This window comes from Hypanus sabinus, chromosome 10 (genome assembly GCF_030144855.1).
Source record: "Hypanus sabinus isolate sHypSab1 chromosome 10, sHypSab1.hap1, whole genome shotgun sequence".
NCBI lineage: Eukaryota > Metazoa > Chordata > Chondrichthyes > Myliobatiformes > Dasyatidae > Hypanus > Hypanus sabinus.
The window spans coordinates 83535167-83552690 of NC_082715.1; the positions used below are offsets into that span (position 1 = coordinate 83535167).

Here is a 17524-nt window from a genome sequence, read left to right on the forward strand (position 1 = left end):
CCTATCTGTTTTTGGGCGAGGTGGGGACATCACACAGCATCCACACCAGCTGATTACCCAGTTTGGCGGGGTCGAAGGCTGCTCCCCCTAGACGAGAACGAGCTGAGCGAGCCTGAGGCGACCCAGGGGGTTACATTGTGGGGGCTCGTCCAGGATTAATCTCTGTGGAAGCTGTGTGATAGCCCTCTTTAAATTATGTCTGCGGCGAAGAGCTAGTGTGCCTTTGCGGGTGCAATTACCTCAAAGTGACAGCTGCCAGTTCTGGGAAAGTTTTTAGGGTATCCCTTTTGGCTGGGGGGGGGGGGGCAGATAAATTGCTTGCAGTGCCAGGGGGAGCTGTCAAGGGGATCAGCTCCTCCCTCAGTAGTTCAGTTGATTCGAGAGCTGTCGGGAAACTTAGAGGAGGCCCAGTGGGGGAACGGCTTGGGGTCTCTGGGGGAGCATGTTCCCAGCAATGTACCAAGGAATTCCCGAAAGGAACAGACCCTATTCCTGAAGGCTTAGAGGGGCCATGCGCACAGGTGTTGTTACGGATGGATGGAAGTCAAGTTAAAGCCATCCTCTGCACCGGGGTGCCGGTTAAGTTGCTGTACAGTTTGTTTTATAACCGTTATTGGAAGCATTTACCCTTGACGACATTGAGGGCACTGGAGATTTGGGGTACCAGTGCCGGCGATTATCCAGACAACGGTTGTTGGTCAGTGAAAATGGAGTTCTTAGAGGCAAATATGGAGGTGACTGAAGTTCGTGAATCGTTAATACTGATGTGTCCGGACACTGTTGAGATGGGTAGCGTTTCTGTTCTAGAGAGAACCAATATCCTGATGGTGCGCTTGGGGGCCTGCCCGGAGGAAGCGGGTGAGAGCTGTTTGGAGGCATTGTTGATGCACCCAGAGTTTCGAGCTGCTTGTGCGGACGTGTGTAGCAGTATTGGGCCGATACTGAATTCAAACAAGAGCCGGTGGTGGTACGGCCTGGGGGAAGCATCTGAGGGTGAGACCCTCTTCGTGGATGCTGCAAAATACCACAAGGGAGGGGAGTTGACTGCTGAAGACACCTCGGTGAGAGAGAGGTTGTGGCGACTGGCCCCAACAGCCGTGGAAGACATGGGCAGCGTGTGTGTGGATTATTTTGCGCCGAAGAGGCACACAGTCAGTAACCAGAATATGGCCCTGAGGGCCGAAGAGGCGATGGCCTGTCTGAGTGGTGCGATGTGGTTTAAGGTGCTGGATCTGAGGAGTGGATGTTGCCAGATCCCGATGAGTGAGGCCGACAAGGAGAAGACAGCTGTTATAAGTTCCCTAGGAGTCTTCCGGTCCAAAAAGATGCCACAGATGCTCTTGCAACTTTTCTGCGGGGCGTGTGGAAGACCATGGGGGATGTGGAGGTGTTTGGAGTTTTGGTGTATGTGGATGATCTCCTGGTATTTGGATTTGCCTCGGGAGAATATGAAGTGAGGTCGTTGCAGGAGCGGCTGAGAACTACAGAGTTAAAGTGTTTTCTGGACACGTGCCAGGTCTGGCGGAGGTCACAGCTCGTCAGGTTACATTTACAATATATATTAATGATTTAGACGAGGGAATTAAATGCAGCATCTCCAAGTTTGCGGATGACATGAAGCTGGGTGGCAGTGTTAGCTGTGAGGAGGATGCTAAGAGGATGCAGGGTGACTTGGATAGGTTAGATGAATGGGCAAATTCATGGCAGATGCAATTTAATGTGGATAAATGTGAGGTTATCCACTTTGACTGCAAGAACAGGAAAACAGATTATTACCTGAATGGTGGCCAAATAGGAAAAGGGGAGGTGCAACTAGACCTGGGTGTCATTGTACATCAGTCATTGAAAGTGGGCATGTAGGTACAGCAGGCAGTGAAAAAGCCAAATGGTATGTTGGCATTCATAGCAAGAGGATTCGAGTACAGGAGCAGTGAGGTTCTACTGCAGTTGTACAAGGTGAGACACACAGCTGGAGTATTGTGTGCAGTTTTGATCCCCTAATCTGAGGAAAGACATTCTTGCCATAGAGGGAGTACAAAGGTGGTTCACCAGGAGTCAGCGGGAGACGCTCATGGAGTGAGTACTGTTTTGGATTCGCTCCATAACCTTTACTTTTTTTTTAACCTTTGATCACCCTTATTCAGCTTATTTTTTACCTATACCGAAAGTTTCTTTGTTAATTTTTTTTTTGAACTTACTGCCAAGAGTTTGTTATGAACTTTTGAAGATATGCAAACAGGAATGTCTCTCAGGTCTAAGGGACGGGATCCCGGACACAATCCGAACGGTAACGGAAAGAAGCAGGCTCCGCCACAACAAACTCAATTAACTTATGAATTGTTTATGGAGGTTCTGGATAAAAAATCTGATCAACTACAATTTTTTAAAGAAGATATAAAGGCTTTTCAAGAGTACATGGTTAAGACGGATTCAGTAATTAACCAGCAACAAGCTCTTATCGTGTCTCTGCAAGAAGGTGCTCGGAAGCGAGATTTGACTATTGAAAAACTGCAACAGGATTTAATTTCGACCATTAAGCTGATGGAAGCCCTTAAAGCCAAGAGTGATGATTTTGAGAATCGGTCCAGAAGACAGAACCTACATATACTTGGTTTTCCAGACAGCATAGAAAAAGACGACCCTTCGAAATATTTTGCTCAACTTTTAAAAGAAGCGTTTCCGACGATTTTCCCGAATAACCCTCCTTTATTGGATCGGGCACATAGAATTCGGCGTCGATCACTGAGGGCTACAGATAAACCTTCAGTTGTAATTGTCCGGTTCCATTATGTACATGACAAAGAACAACTTATACGTGCAGCTCGTTGGGCAGGAATGGTTAAATTCAAAGAATTCTGCTTCCGCCTGGTTGAAGACTTTAGCCCTGACCTTTTAAAAAAAAAGGCTTCTTTTTAAACCGTTGATTGCTGAATGTTATGAGAAAAATCTGAAACCTGCGCTCCTATACCCTGCGAAGCTTCGAATATCTCCGGCAAATGCTTCAGAAGCGAGAAATTATCTGGAGGAGAACTTCCCTACTGCTACAGACACCGGTCTCTAATAAATGAACAATTCTGATCGTGTAAGATGGTTCTCGATTTCTTAAACCAGAATTAACATCTGGTTATTGGTGTAGGTTCATCCTATACTTCATACTTAAGTTAAAGCGTGTTTTCGTCATAGTAATTGTTTTGCCTTGTACACTTTAACCATTATATTACATTCTTGTTCATTAACTTTGTTCCTTCGAAGGTATATTTTTAATTCTTTGAAGGTGAATTTTTCTTTGATTAAGATGGTGGTTTTTTGAAAAAGATTTTTGGTTTTGCTTAAGATGACATTATTTTTTTTCTTTCTTTCGTCTTCTTCCTACAATGCATCGCTTATCATAGCTTAAATATTTTTTGTTTTGTCTGGGCTAGAGCCCGATTTATAATTTTTTTTAGTGACTATATTCTTATTTTTTTTTACAACCAACTATACTTAGAAATATGGTTTTTATTATAGTGATTTTAATTTTTAAAGTTGGGGTGATTCTTTTATATATATCCTTTATATATGGAGTGTTCTTCAGCTGACATGGGGTTTGAATTAGTCTTACTTTTTCCTTTTTTAAGTCATATTTTGGCTTTTTCTCTTTTTCTTGGGGGGTGAGGGGATGGTCTGTTTTCTAATTCTATTTTTTTTTTGCATCAGTTTGTGTTAGTTTTTTTATTTGGGCTGTTTTTGAACTTCAAATATGTCTGTGTTGTCATCACTTCCGGGTCTTCTCATTACTCTTGATCCTCTTCCGGGTGCATGAGCTTATAAGTTGGTTAACCCTTTCTATACCAAAGGGTTGATTTTAGAATTATGGCTCAGACCATTAATTTTGTGTCTTGGAATACTAATGGTTTAAATCATCCAATTAAACGAAAGAAGATTTTCAAAGTATTCCAAAGACTTAATGCTCATATCATTTTTGTACAAGAAACTCATGTGAGGAAGGAGGACAAATTTCGTTTTTTTAGATTTTGGCGGGGTCAACAGTATCGAATGCTAAAGTAAAAGGAGTTTCAATTTTTATTGACTCCTCTATTCCATTTGTTCAACATGATATTTTTTCGGATCCGAATGGTAGATTTTTTTTAATTATGTGTTTACTTAGTAATAAAAAGGTTGCTTTGGTTAATGTTTATGCTCCAAATGTGGATTGTCCTGACTTTTTTAAGTCCTTATTTACCTCTTTACCCAATCTAAATGAATATAAGTTAATAATGGGTGGTGACTTTAATTGCTGTTTAAATCCTTTGATGGATAAATCTTTATCTATTCAGACTTTACCTTATAAGTCGGCCACTTGTATTAACTCTTTTTTGACTGACAATGGAGTTTTTGATGTTTGGAGGTTTCGGCATCCTAAAGACAAAGAGTTTTCTTTTTTTCTCACATGTTTATCACTCTTATTCGAGAATTGATTATTTTTTTGTAGACTCTTGTTTTATTCCATTGGTAATTGGTTGTAACTATGATATTATAGCTATCTCTGATCATGCTCCATTATTACTTTCTATGAGATTTACAGATACAGCTTCTAATTTAATTTTTTACCCTTAATTGATCAGATTAAAGGTTTGTTTACTAAGTGGTCACCATTATCTTTATCCCTAATAGGTAGGATTAATGCTATTAAGATGGTTATTTTACCTAAGTTTTTATATATTTTTCAAGCGATACCAATTTTTATCCCGAAATCTTTTTTTTACTAATGTTGACTCAAAAATTTCTTCATATATATGGCAGAATAAAAATCCCAGGTTAGGTAAAACATATTTACAGAAGACAAAAAAGGAAGGCGGGTTAGCATTACCTAATTTCAGATTTTATTATTGGGCAGTTAATATTAGATATTTGTTATGCTGGTTGAAAGATGGGGGTGGATCTTTCGGCCCTTGTTGGGTGAGTTTAGAAATTAAATCTGTATCAGCTTATGCTCTGGGTTCTATTTTAGGGACTTCTCTCCCTTTTGCTCTTTCTAAATTGCCAAAACGAATTGACAACCCAATAGTTAAACATACTTTACGTATATGGTTTCAATTTCGGAGATTTTTTGGGTTGACTCAATTTGTTTTAAATAGTCCTATTGTATCTAATTGTTTTTTCCACCCTTCCATTATAGATCAAGCTCATTCGGCTTGGAAAACTAAGGGATTACTAAGATTTTCTGATTTATTTTTGGACAATTGTTTCATGTCTTTTGAGAAATTATCCAACAAATATAACTTGCCTAGATTTCATTTTTTTAGATATTTACAGATTAGACATTTTTTAAGTTCTGTACTCCCTACGTTTCCAAATTTTGTGCCTTCAGATATTTTGGAGAGTTTATTTGAATTAGACCCTTTTCAAAAAGGGCTTATTTCAAAACTTTATAATATAATTATGAAGATACGTTCAGAGCCTCTTTATAAGACCAAAAAGGATTGGGAAAGAAAGCTTAGTCTTATTATTTCTAGTGAGAATTGGGATAGAATTCTTCAATTAGTTAATACATCATCGATATGTGCCAAACAGTCATTAATACAATTTAAGGTCGTACATAGGGCCCAAATGTCCAAGGATAAATTAGTTCATTTTTACTCTCATATTAGTCCTATTTGTGATAGATGTCAATCTGAAATTGCATCTTTAACTAATATGTTTTGGTCTTGTTCATTTTTGGAGAAATATTGGAAAGATATTTTTGATATTATTTCTGTGGTTTTGAATATTGATTTACAACCTCATCCTATTACCACAATTTTTGGTTTACCAATGTTAGACTCACTGCATTTATCTTCTTCTGCCCATCGAATGATTGCATTTCTAACTCTGATGGCTAGAAGATCTATATTGTTGAATTGGAAGGAAATTAATCCTCCCACTGTATTTAGTTGGTTCTCTCAAACTATGTTATGTTTAAATTTAGAAAAAATTAGAAGTGGTACTTTTGAGACTTCTATTAAATTTGAAAAGTTATGGAGACCATTTATTCAACATTTTCATATGATGTAATATGACCCTGTTCCAAGTTCATTTGATTTCCCAGCTTTTAGCTTATGTATGTTGAGAGGACTGGAAGTGACGGCATTGATGAATATTTATTCTTGTGAGATATTATAAACAGCCCCTCTTTTTTTCTTGCTTCTTTTTTCTTCTATATTAGTTATTAGTTATTAGATTAGTAGATTAGCTAGTTTTGCTATATATATTTTTTTTTTCTTTCTTTTTTCTGTTTTCTTTATATCATATATTATGAAATATTTAGACTTACCATGTTCATACATATATTGTATGGCTTATGTCTTGGTAATCTCATTTATATTGTAACTATTGTGTATGTTTTTTTTCATATGTAATGGAATTTATATGTTGGTAATTTCTTTATCAATATATCATTTGTATTCTGTCCATATTACTAATAATAATAAAAAGATTTAGAAAGAAAAAGAAAGAAAGGTGGTTCACCAGATTGATTCCTGGGAAGGCAGGACTCTCATATGAAGAAAGACTGGATCGACTAGGCTTATACTCACTGGAATTTAGAAGATTGAGGGGGGGATCTTATTGAAATATATAAAATTCTAAAGGGATTGGACAGGCTAGATGCAGGAAGATTGTTTCCAATGTTGGGGTAATCCAGAACGAGGGGTCACAGTTTAAGGATAAAGGGGAAGCCTTTTAGGACTGAGATGAGTAAAAACTTCTTCACACAGAGAGTGGTGAATCTGTATCATTCTCTACTCAGGAAACAGTTGAGGCCAGTTCATTGGCTATATTTAAGAGGGAGTTAGATATGGCCCTTGTGGCTAAAGGGATCGGGGGTATGGAGAGAAAGCAGGTACAGGGTTCTGAGTTGGATGATCAGCCATGATCATACTGAATGGCGGTGCAGGCTCGAAGAGCCAAATGGCCTACTCCTGCACCCATTTTCTATGTTTCTATCCAATCAACCAATCACGTTGCAACAGAATGCATAAAAGCATGCAGACAAGTTCAAGAGGTTCAGTTGCTCAGGCCAAACATCAAAAAATGGAAAAATCAGAAGCAAAAATTTCACTCAGTGAGCAACAGTTCTTTGGGTGAAAATGCCTTGTAATGAGAGAGGTCAGAGAATGGCCAGATTGGTTCAAGTTGACAGAAAGGTAACAGTACATCAGATAACCTCATGACAACAGTGGTGTGCAGAAGAGCATCTCTGCACTCATATTGAAGCTTGAAATGGATGGATTACAGCAGCAGAAGACCATGAGCATACACTCAGTGGCCACTTTATCAGGTACCTACTGTCATTAATAAAGCGGCCACTGAGCATGTATCAATGTAACTGATCTAGTGTAGAGCAGTGATTCCCAATCAGGGCAGTACCTCCCCCCTCCACGGGGGTGGTTACATGTCCTAAAGGGGCATTAGGAGAAACAGGAAATAGAAGTCGTTGGGGGTGTTCAAGGTTCTTGTGGGGAGCAGTAAGCGGAACCTAACTTGCTCGAAACCTGACTGACCATTAATAGAGCAGGCACTGGAAAACAGGATGAACCACAGGTCTGCAGGTGGTGAGTACTCACTGTCACAAAGCACCTGAAACTTGGCAAACTCATTCGACCTTACCGACCAAACAGACTTTATTGCGGAAGCATAAATTAGCAACCTGGGTGCTCAACAGTTCCCCTTGACTTGCAACATGGAATGAGTTCATGCAATTTAACAGCTGGTAAGTCAAGCACACCCTCTCATCCTTCCCTACAGATCTACGAAAAACAGGTCACGCAACAATACAGCGCTGGCTGGAACCAAATGGAGAAATAGAGCCAATCACTGAACCTACTGACCGCGAGGATTCCCCGAGGTGCTCAAAGCAACTGTATATGCACGGTCAAGAACCATCCTTAGGGAGTATGAGACCTTACATGATTTGTCAATCCTGCTAACAGGGACACTGCCATACGATATAGGAGCAGAATTAGGCCATTTAGCCCATCGAGGCTACTCTGCTATTTCATCAAGGCTGATCCATTTCCCTCTCGGCCCCAATCTCCTGCCTTCTCCCTGTAACCCTTCATGCCCTGACAAATCTAGAACTATCAGCCTCTGCCTTAAATATACCCAATGACTCAAACCATGATCCTATTAAATGGCAGGACAGCCAGCAGGACCTCCCCATGTTCCTAAAGCCCTTGCAGATAAATAAAATATTATTGCCAGAAATGTTTGAAGTGACTGTGTTGAGGAGCTTTATTCTGTACCCAATTGACTCTGGTCTACATTAGGAGCATTTGATGGAATGGTGTAAAGCAAAACTTAATCTACATCCAATCCAATCTGAATACCCTGGGGCCACTTGCTGGAAGGACATTGAGGGAGTTTTATTCTACACTCAGTAACTACTATATTAGGTACGTCTGCATGCCAGCTTGTTAAAGCAAATATCTAATCAGCCAATCATGTGGCAGCAACTCAATGCATAAATGCATGCTGACGTGGTCAAGAGGTTCAGCTATTGTTCAGACCAAACGTCAGAATGTGGAAGAAATGCAATCCAAGTGACTTTGACCATAGACTAATTAGGGTGGTTTGAGTATCTCAGAAATTGCTGATCTCCTGGGATTTTCATGCACAGCAGTCTCGAGAGTTTACAGAGAATGATGCGAAAAGAAAAATAACATCCATTGAGCAGCAATTGTGTGGGCGACAATGCTTTGTTAATGAGAGGTCAGAGGAGAATGGTCAGACTGGTTCAAGCTGACAGGAAGGTGACAAGAGCTTGGAAATCATGCCTTAACACAGCAGTGTGCAGAAGAGCATCTGAACATACCTTGTCGTCTACGCCGTAGTGAGCATGCATCGGTGTGCGCCAAAACACTAGTTGGCGGTGGGGTTTCTATGCCACTGCATTGAGTTTCTTCATGAGAGACATGGACGAGGAAATGCATTTCAAACATTTTCACATGTCGGCAGGTAGGTTTGGTGATTTGGTTCATCTATTTCGCATCAGTGCACAGACATGGCGGAGAATAGGCAACCGGAAATGTGTAGGAGGAAGTAAGATGCTACCAAGCGGAACAATCACAGTTGTTGCCATCTGCATCGCTGCAACACGCGAGTTACTTTTTTGGGGAAATGTGCGTCACCCTACAGAGTGGGTACGGCATAGGGTATGTGGTACCTACAGCGCAAGTGCAACGCACATGTATAAATCAGCCTTAATACTATACTGTCTAATGAAGCCATGAAACTATCAAGATTGCAGGAACATTGCTGTAAAAGACACCCTGAAAATGCTACTTATGGCATTATTCAGTTCCAGAAGATGAAAGGAGCATTTGAAAAGTGTTGCACACTTGAGTCTTTTGCCAAGAGAGCTAAAAAAATGACCTTGATAGTGATCTCATTGCTTCTTATAACATTTCCAAAATGATAGCAAAGTATGGAAAATCTCATACAATTGGTTAAAGATTAATGCCTGCTGTATCGGAAGTGCTCACCACTGTTCTCAAAATGGATGCCAGTATTTTAAAATCAATTCCTCCAAGTAATAACTGTAGCTCATCGTATTGATGAAATGAGCGAAGACATTGAGTATCAACTATGCACAGAGCTACAGAAAAACAATTTGACATACAACTAGATGAATCAACTGTGCGAGACAATGAAGCATTGCTAATGGCATATGTATGGTTTATCAAAAATGAAAAAGTTTATGAAGAGATTCCCTTTTGTAAAAAGGGAAAAACAAGTATCAACAGAGAATCAATCTATGATGAGCTCAAAATGTATATTGAGGATAGAAGTATTCTGATTAGGAATGTGATTTCTTGTGCAACAGATAAAGCACCATATACGACAGGTCGTATGCCGGTTTAGTAGCATTCATAAAAAAATTCCAAGCTTGTTTGAAATCCATTGTGTCGTTCATCATCATCCCGCAGCCAAAAACCTCAGTCAGCGACTTTTTTTCAGCATGACTCTTATAATATCAACAAAATTAAAGCTCATCCATTAAATATTTCATCAGTTATGCCAAGATAATGAAGAAGAGTTTGAACGCTTGCTTCTTCACACTGAAGTGTGTTGGTAGTTGAAAGGTGGCTGCTTAAAACATTTCTTTGATTGTTTTGACAAGAGCTTGGAAAGCAAGATTCAACTTCTATGTGGAGATGTGGCATACCTAGCTGATCTGTATGACAAAATAAACATCCAAAATATGAACCTGCAGGGTGAGAATTCCAATTTAATACAGGCAGAAAGTGCATTATCCACTTTTATTGGAAAATTGGAAATATATAAGCAAAACATTGGGAGAAGAAAGTTCTCACAGTTTCCCCTACATGAAAAGTATGGCACTCTCTTTCATAAATGATGATTTTCAACAGTACTGCTTAAACCAGCAGTCAATGAAGGACTTTCAGAATCAATTTGAGGATTTGAATGATCTGGAAATTCTGGACTGGATAATTAACCCATTTCTTTGCAAGGTGGAAGAACAGGAAAGAAGCTTGCAAGAAGAAATGATCAAAATTCAGAATGAAGAAGAAGCAAAAGTGCTTTTCAAAAATATCTGTTTTTGTATGTACCTACACTGTCATACAAAGATTTTTGGTTTTTGGAGAAGAGCCAAACTGCTCTTCATTGCATTTCCATCATCCTACCTTGTTGAAAGAGGCTTCGGTGCCGTGAACCACATCCTCACAAAAAACAGAAACTGTTCGGACATTGTTATGCATTGCAATTGAACCATTACATTTCCATTCTGTGCTTGAAAATTATGATCTGTACTGAGAGCCAGTCACTGGGAGAATTTACACTATAGAGCAAATAAAGATGCCTAAACCAATGGATCTCCACGGCAACTAACCTGCCTAGAGTCATGCTCAGCCAGCTCAAACAAATGCTGAGACCCACGGGGAGATATTCAGACAAGCAACTAACTGAGCTAAAACGGCCAAGTTTTCAAGATATTCTTAAAAAGGAAGGAAGAGCCTGAGATCTTTCAGGAGGGTTATAAGATTTCAGAAAGCAAAAGAGATGACAACCTAAGGTGTCACTGGAATGCTATTTATGCAAAAGGCCAGGAAAATGGAGGATACACATGTTGAACGTTGCAGTGCCTTCTAATAGTAGAAGAAAAGGGTGCAAAGATGCCAGGAACCAGGACACATCTGCAAAGTATAATAAAGGAGAGAAGGACAACTAGGTTTTACAAGTACTTAAGGCTGGAAGTAATGCAGAAAACACAGGAAATACTCAGCAGGCTAGGCAGCAACAGTGGAGAGGCAAATAGACTAAATGATGCAGTCTGGAGCCCTTCCATCAGAGCTGGAGAACATTGCAGATAAGTTTGATGATATGGAGAAGGAGCAGAGAAGATAAGGGAACACCAAGGTAAAGTAGAACGGAGTGGGATTAAATGACAGAGAGACAAGGTGACGGATTACAACCACCCTACTCACAGAGAATGATTCAGCTTTGCCACATGCTCCTCCTCCCCACTTGTGTCCTGTGCTCACGTTTTCTCATGACCCAGATGGAAACTACTCAGCCCCTGACATCTATGCCATATCTCAGCAGTTATAGAGAAGTACAGCAGTGAAACAGGCCTTTTGATCCACCTAGTTTATGCAAAGCCATTTAAACTACCTACTCCCATCGACCTGTACTGGGAACATAGCCCTCCATACCCCTACTGTCCATGTATCTATCCAAACTGTCCCATTTTCCTGTCCATTCCTTACTTCCTGCTCTGCTCACATGCCTATCTGATGAATTTGTGGAATTTGCTGCCACAGACAGCTGTGGAGGCCAAGTCTTTGGGTATATTTATACCAGAAGTTGATGAGTTCTTGATCAGTAAGGGTGTCATAAGTTACAGGGAGAAGGCAGGAGAATCTGGTTGAGAGGGATAAAAAAACTCAATGGGCTGAATGGCCTAATTGTGTGCTTATGTTATTATAAACAGCCCCCACCCCATACCAGTCTATTGGCCAGTGGCATCCACACCTGACTTCAGGTCCCAGGTTCAAATCCATCCGGCTCCTTGCACGCTTTCCATCCGTGCTGAGCCGTGCACCAAGCTAGCAATGCAACCTCGTAAATGGACGAATGCTAAAGAAACATCAAGGTGCCACAAGGCGTGGAGAAGGAAAACAATACCAGTCTATTAGCCAACCAGCAGATCTTTGGCAAGTAAAGGGAAATCAGAGCACTCGGAAGAAACAGGGAGGACGTTCAGACTCCACATACCCGGCACCCGAGGTCAGGACCGAACCTGGGTCTATGGAGCCATGAGGAACCAGTATGCCTTGTGGTGTTCCTGCGCCACTTATCCTGTTCCTGCTTTGGCCTTAAAACAATATCCAAACCAATTTTCTAGTTAGAATGGGATTTACACCACAGTGAAGTATTTTACTCATTAACTTCAAACTTCTTAAAATGCTCTGGAAGGCTGATGAAGATAGAGGATAAAATGAATGCAGCAAAATACATGGAAATCCTGGAGGAAAACCTGATGCAGTCAGAGAACTACAACTTGAGAAAAGATTTGTTTTCCAGCAAGACAATAGAAGTTATTGCCCAGCAGTACCATGTCAGAGTCCAGACCTCAATCCAACTGAGGATTTGTGGCTGGACTTGGAAAGGGCTGTTACTCATGAACCACATGCAATCTAACAGAACTTGAGCAGTTTTGTAAAGAAGAATGGGGAAAAATTACACAGTCCAGATGTGCAAAGCTGATAGAGACCTATCCACACAAATTCAAGGCTGTAATTGCTACCAAAGGTACATCTACTAAAGACTTGAGGTGGGGTGAATATTTATGCAATTATTTTGTGTTTCATATTTGTAATTACTTAGATCACTTTGTAGTGATCAGTTTTGACTTTGGCACGGAAGTGTGTTTTTCTCTTGATCAGTGTCAAAAAAGCCAAACTAAATCCACTGTGATTCAATGTTATAAAACAATAAAACATGGAAGACTTCTGGGGGTGGGGTGGGGTGAATATTTTTATAGATGCTGTACATAGCAGTTACTTGTACATTGTTTTTTTATAGGAGCTTTCATATTTATCTTCATTGGATTCTTTCTGCTTATTGTGCTTTCATACTATATTGGATCAGGAATAACAATCACTTGGTTCTCCATGACACTCATGTACAGAAGAATGACAATACACAATTTTGAATTTTAACCATACAATCTCACAAAGACCTCACAGACTACCTCATAATGATCTTGCACCTTGTTGTTTATCTAAACTGCACTTCCTCTGTAGCTGTTACACTTACCCATTCTGTTCTTGTCTTACCTATTCTACCTCAATTCACTGGGTAATGATCTGATCTGTACAAACAGTCTGCAAAACAAGCTTATACTGTACGTGACAATAAGAAGACAACATTAATACCAATATAAAGCTGTACTGGCCAGCAAACAAGCAGCATTTGTGGACATCTGAGGCTGACCAGTCTCACAGGTGGGTTTCTCTTAGATAAGCAACAGATAGCTATCGGAGATCTCTTTCCAAAACCCAATGACATTAAGTATCTGCATGTATAACAGTGCTTTCAAAATAAAAAAAAAACAAGGCTCGCTCACTCAATACAGAACCAGATTACCAAGCCCAGTACAATGATTGGTGGCTTTGACTTCAGATAATGTGATCAATGCAGTAACATACAAACTAGGCTATTCAGCCCCTTGTGTCAGCCTCACCATTCAATAGGATCACAACGATCTTTCACCTAGCCATTTAAATGCATTGGTTAGAAACTTAATTTATCAAAAAAGGAGTCCAGTAAAATGTTTTTGTTCCAGTTATTCAATATCATGGGAGAAACATTCATAAAACAGAACAATTACCCACAGCCTTCAATCCCAATGAACTCCAAGCCTCAGTCGCGAATATAGATCCCAACTGCTCAAATAGAGCATAGAACAGTACTTCTTTCATGATAGATTAAGTTTCTAAGTAAATTAAATAATCTCATCGTAGATTGATTCTGTTGATATTTTTATTTTTACAGAAGACAATCTCTTCATAAACTTTTGCATTTTTGAAAAACCGTACATAAGCAATTAGCAATGCCTCATTGTCTCGCAGTTGACTCATCCAGTTGCATCCTAAATTCTGTTTTTTGTAGCTCTGTACACATAGTTCTTCACTCATCTTATCAATACAATAAGTTACAGAGTTATTACTCAGAAGAATTGATTTTAAAATACTGGTACCCATTTTGAGAACAGTGGTGAGCACTTCTGAAACAGCACGCATCATTAATCTTTCACCATTGTATGAATTTTTCCACACTTTGCTATCATTTTGGAAATGTTATAAGAAGCAATGAGACCACTATCAAGGTCATTTTTAGCTTCTTGGCAAATGACTCAAGTGTGCTACACTTTTCAAATGCTTCTCTCATTTGGAACTGAGTAATGCTATAAGCAGCCTTTTCAGGGTGTCTTTTACAGAAGTGTTCCTGCAATCTTGATACAATACAGTATTACAAATAAGACACATGGATTGTCACTGATCTGACAGGAACAGAATAAAACCATACTCAAGATATGTAACTTTGTGGTTTCCGTTTCCTAGCAGGATTAAAATTCAAGACTTCACTGCCTTCAGACTCAAAGATCACACTGTACATATTTATCCATCATTGACAGGGCTAAATTAAAATAAAAATGAACACAAACTGGGAATGCCCATCAGATGTTGATGACATCAAGTTGACATGGTTGGTCAGGTCTCGTGCCTCAAGTTAGGGTGCCAATTACCCCAACTCTCCAACCCCCACAAGTACATCCCATGACAACTTCTATTTCCCTAAAGCCCCCTTAGGACATGTAATGGGCACCTTGGCAGGGGGGGGGGGGGATACAGTCCCCATTGGGAATCACTGACCTAGTGTGAGATTAATCTAATCTTCTCCTCAGAACATCCGTGTACTGTGCTCTTCGGCCTCTACTAGAATGGCTGTTGCACTGAGTCCACACCAACCATCCACACCAATCTGACAATTAACCCAGCTGTATGTAGTTCCCCACAAACTTATCATTTCCCCAAGGTTCTACAACCCACCTACACAGTGGCCAATTAGACTACCAACCTAAATGCATTTGATGGGGGGGAAAAACCCATGCAGAAGGTGCAGACTCAACACATATGCCCTCTTCTCATTGCTACCATCAAAGTGAAGGTCAAGGAGCCTAAACAAACTCAATTTAGTAGCAACATTTTCTTCCCTCCGCCATCAGATTTCTGAACGGTCCATGAACACTACCTCACTTTTTATTCTCTTTTTGCACTTATTGTGTTATATTTCTTACTGTAACTCAGTGATTTTTTATCTACTGCATGTACTGCTGCTGCAAAACAACAAGTTTCACAGTGTATGTCAGTGATAATAAACCCAGTTCTTATTTTGGTTATGACTAACTACCCTACCGTGCTGCCTTTAAAGCAATATACAAATCAAGACATTCAGGGATTTAAGATGAGCTTTATTTGTCACATTTACATGGAAGCATACAGTGAAATGTGTCATTTGTATCAAATCAAATCAGCGAGGATTGTGCTGGGTAACCCACATGTGTCGCCATGTTTCTGGTGCCAAAATAGCATGACTACAACTCACTAACCCTAACAGTACACCTTTTGGAACAGAACATGTTACATAGAAATTTACAGCACATTACAAGCCCTTTGATCCACAATTTGTACTGACCACGTACTCTAGAGACTGCCTAGAATTTCCCTACTGCATAGCCCTCTAGTTTTCTAAGCTCCATGTACCTATCTAAAAGTCTCTTAAAAGACCCTATTGTATCCGCTTCCAACACCGCCGCTGGCAGTCCATTCCACGCACTCACCACTCTCTGTATGAAAATCATCCCCTTGGTACCTATTTCCAAACACCTTAAAACTATGTCCCCTTGTGTTAGCCATTTCAGACCTGCGAAAAATCCTCTGGCTATCCACATGATCAATGCCTCTCATCATCTTATGTACCTCTATGGAGAAAAGGCCAAGTACACAGAACCTATTCTCATAAGGTATGCCCTCCAATCCAGGCAACACCTTCGCAAATCTCCTCTGCACTCTCTCTTTAGTATCCACATCCTTCCTGTAGTGAGGTGACCAGAACTGAACACAGTACTCCAAGTGGGGTCTGACTAGGGCCCTATATAGCTATAACATTACCTCATAGCTCTTATTCACACGGTCGATGAATGTCAACACACCATATACCTTCTTAACAATGCTGTCAACCCACCCATCAGCTTAGAGCGTCCTATCGACACGAACCCCAAGATCTCTCAAATCCTCCCCACTCCTAGAGTCTTATCGTTTATATTATATTCTGTCCTCAAATTGGACCTACCAAAATGAACCACTTCACACTTATCTGGGTTGAAGTCCACCTGCCACTTCTCAGCCTAGTTCTGCTTCCTATCAATATCCCGCTGTAACCTCTGAGAACCCTCCAGATTATCCACAACACCCCCAACTTTTGTGGAAGGAAATCAGATTACCAAGGAGACCCAGAGCTCAGAGGAAGCACACATGGTCAGGGGAGACTGTAAAATTCCTTATAGTCAACAGGGAACATCGAACCCTGATTTTACAACTGGCACTGTGTGGTAAACCATGTATATCTGTTTGGACATGCCTGGACACGTCCCTCTGCTGACTGCTCCTGTGTTTCCTCCCACAGACCCCTGAATAAAGACAATTGTGTCACTGCTCCTCCCACTGCCCAGGAGAGACAAACAGCATGGATGTGGATCCATTTTATTGTTAATAAAAGCCTTTCAGTACTTACTCTACTTCCAGTCTTTTGGAGTAATTGATAGTACATCACACTGTAAAGCTTTTCACTAACCACTACTCTACCATGCTGTGCAGGCCTGGTCAGTGGTAAGTGGCATTCACTCCACAAAACTGCAAGGTACTATCCATGAGAGGGGATCTGATTGAAACACAAGATTATTAAGGGATTCTACACACTAGAGGCAAGAAACATATTCCCAATGTTGGGGGAGTTCAGAACCAGAGGCCACAGTTTAAGAATAAGGGGTAGGCCATTTAGAATGGAGTTCAGGAAAAACTTTTTCACCCAGAGAGTTGTGGATCTATGGAATGCTCTGCCTCAGAAAGCAGTGGAGGCCAATTCTCTGGATGCTTTCAAGAAAGAGTTAGAAAGAGCTCTTAAAGATAGTGGAGTCAAGGGATATGGGGAGAAGGCAGGAATGGGGTACTGATTGTGGATGATCAGCCATGATCATATTGAATGGCAGTGCTGGCTCGAAGGGCCGAATGGTCAACTCCTACACCTATTGTCTAATCTCCAAGAAAGGAGGGTCTCCCTGTGCCTTATATTCAATGTCACTACCATTACTGAGTCCTCCAGCCCGATTCTCAAACAACACTGCTATGCAAACATAACAGCTGGAAGGACAGGACAAGTGCCTAATAGAAATTGTGGACATTGTGCCTCAGAGAGTTGT

General features: G+C 40.4%; 1 protein-coding gene across 3 annotated transcripts in view; it reads right to left on the reverse strand.

Moving 5' to 3' along the window:
* khdrbs2 (KH domain containing, RNA binding, signal transduction associated 2) overlaps positions 1-17524 on the reverse strand; it is a 565375-nt gene that overhangs the window by 443875 nt on the left and 103976 nt on the right. The window lies entirely within an intron of this gene.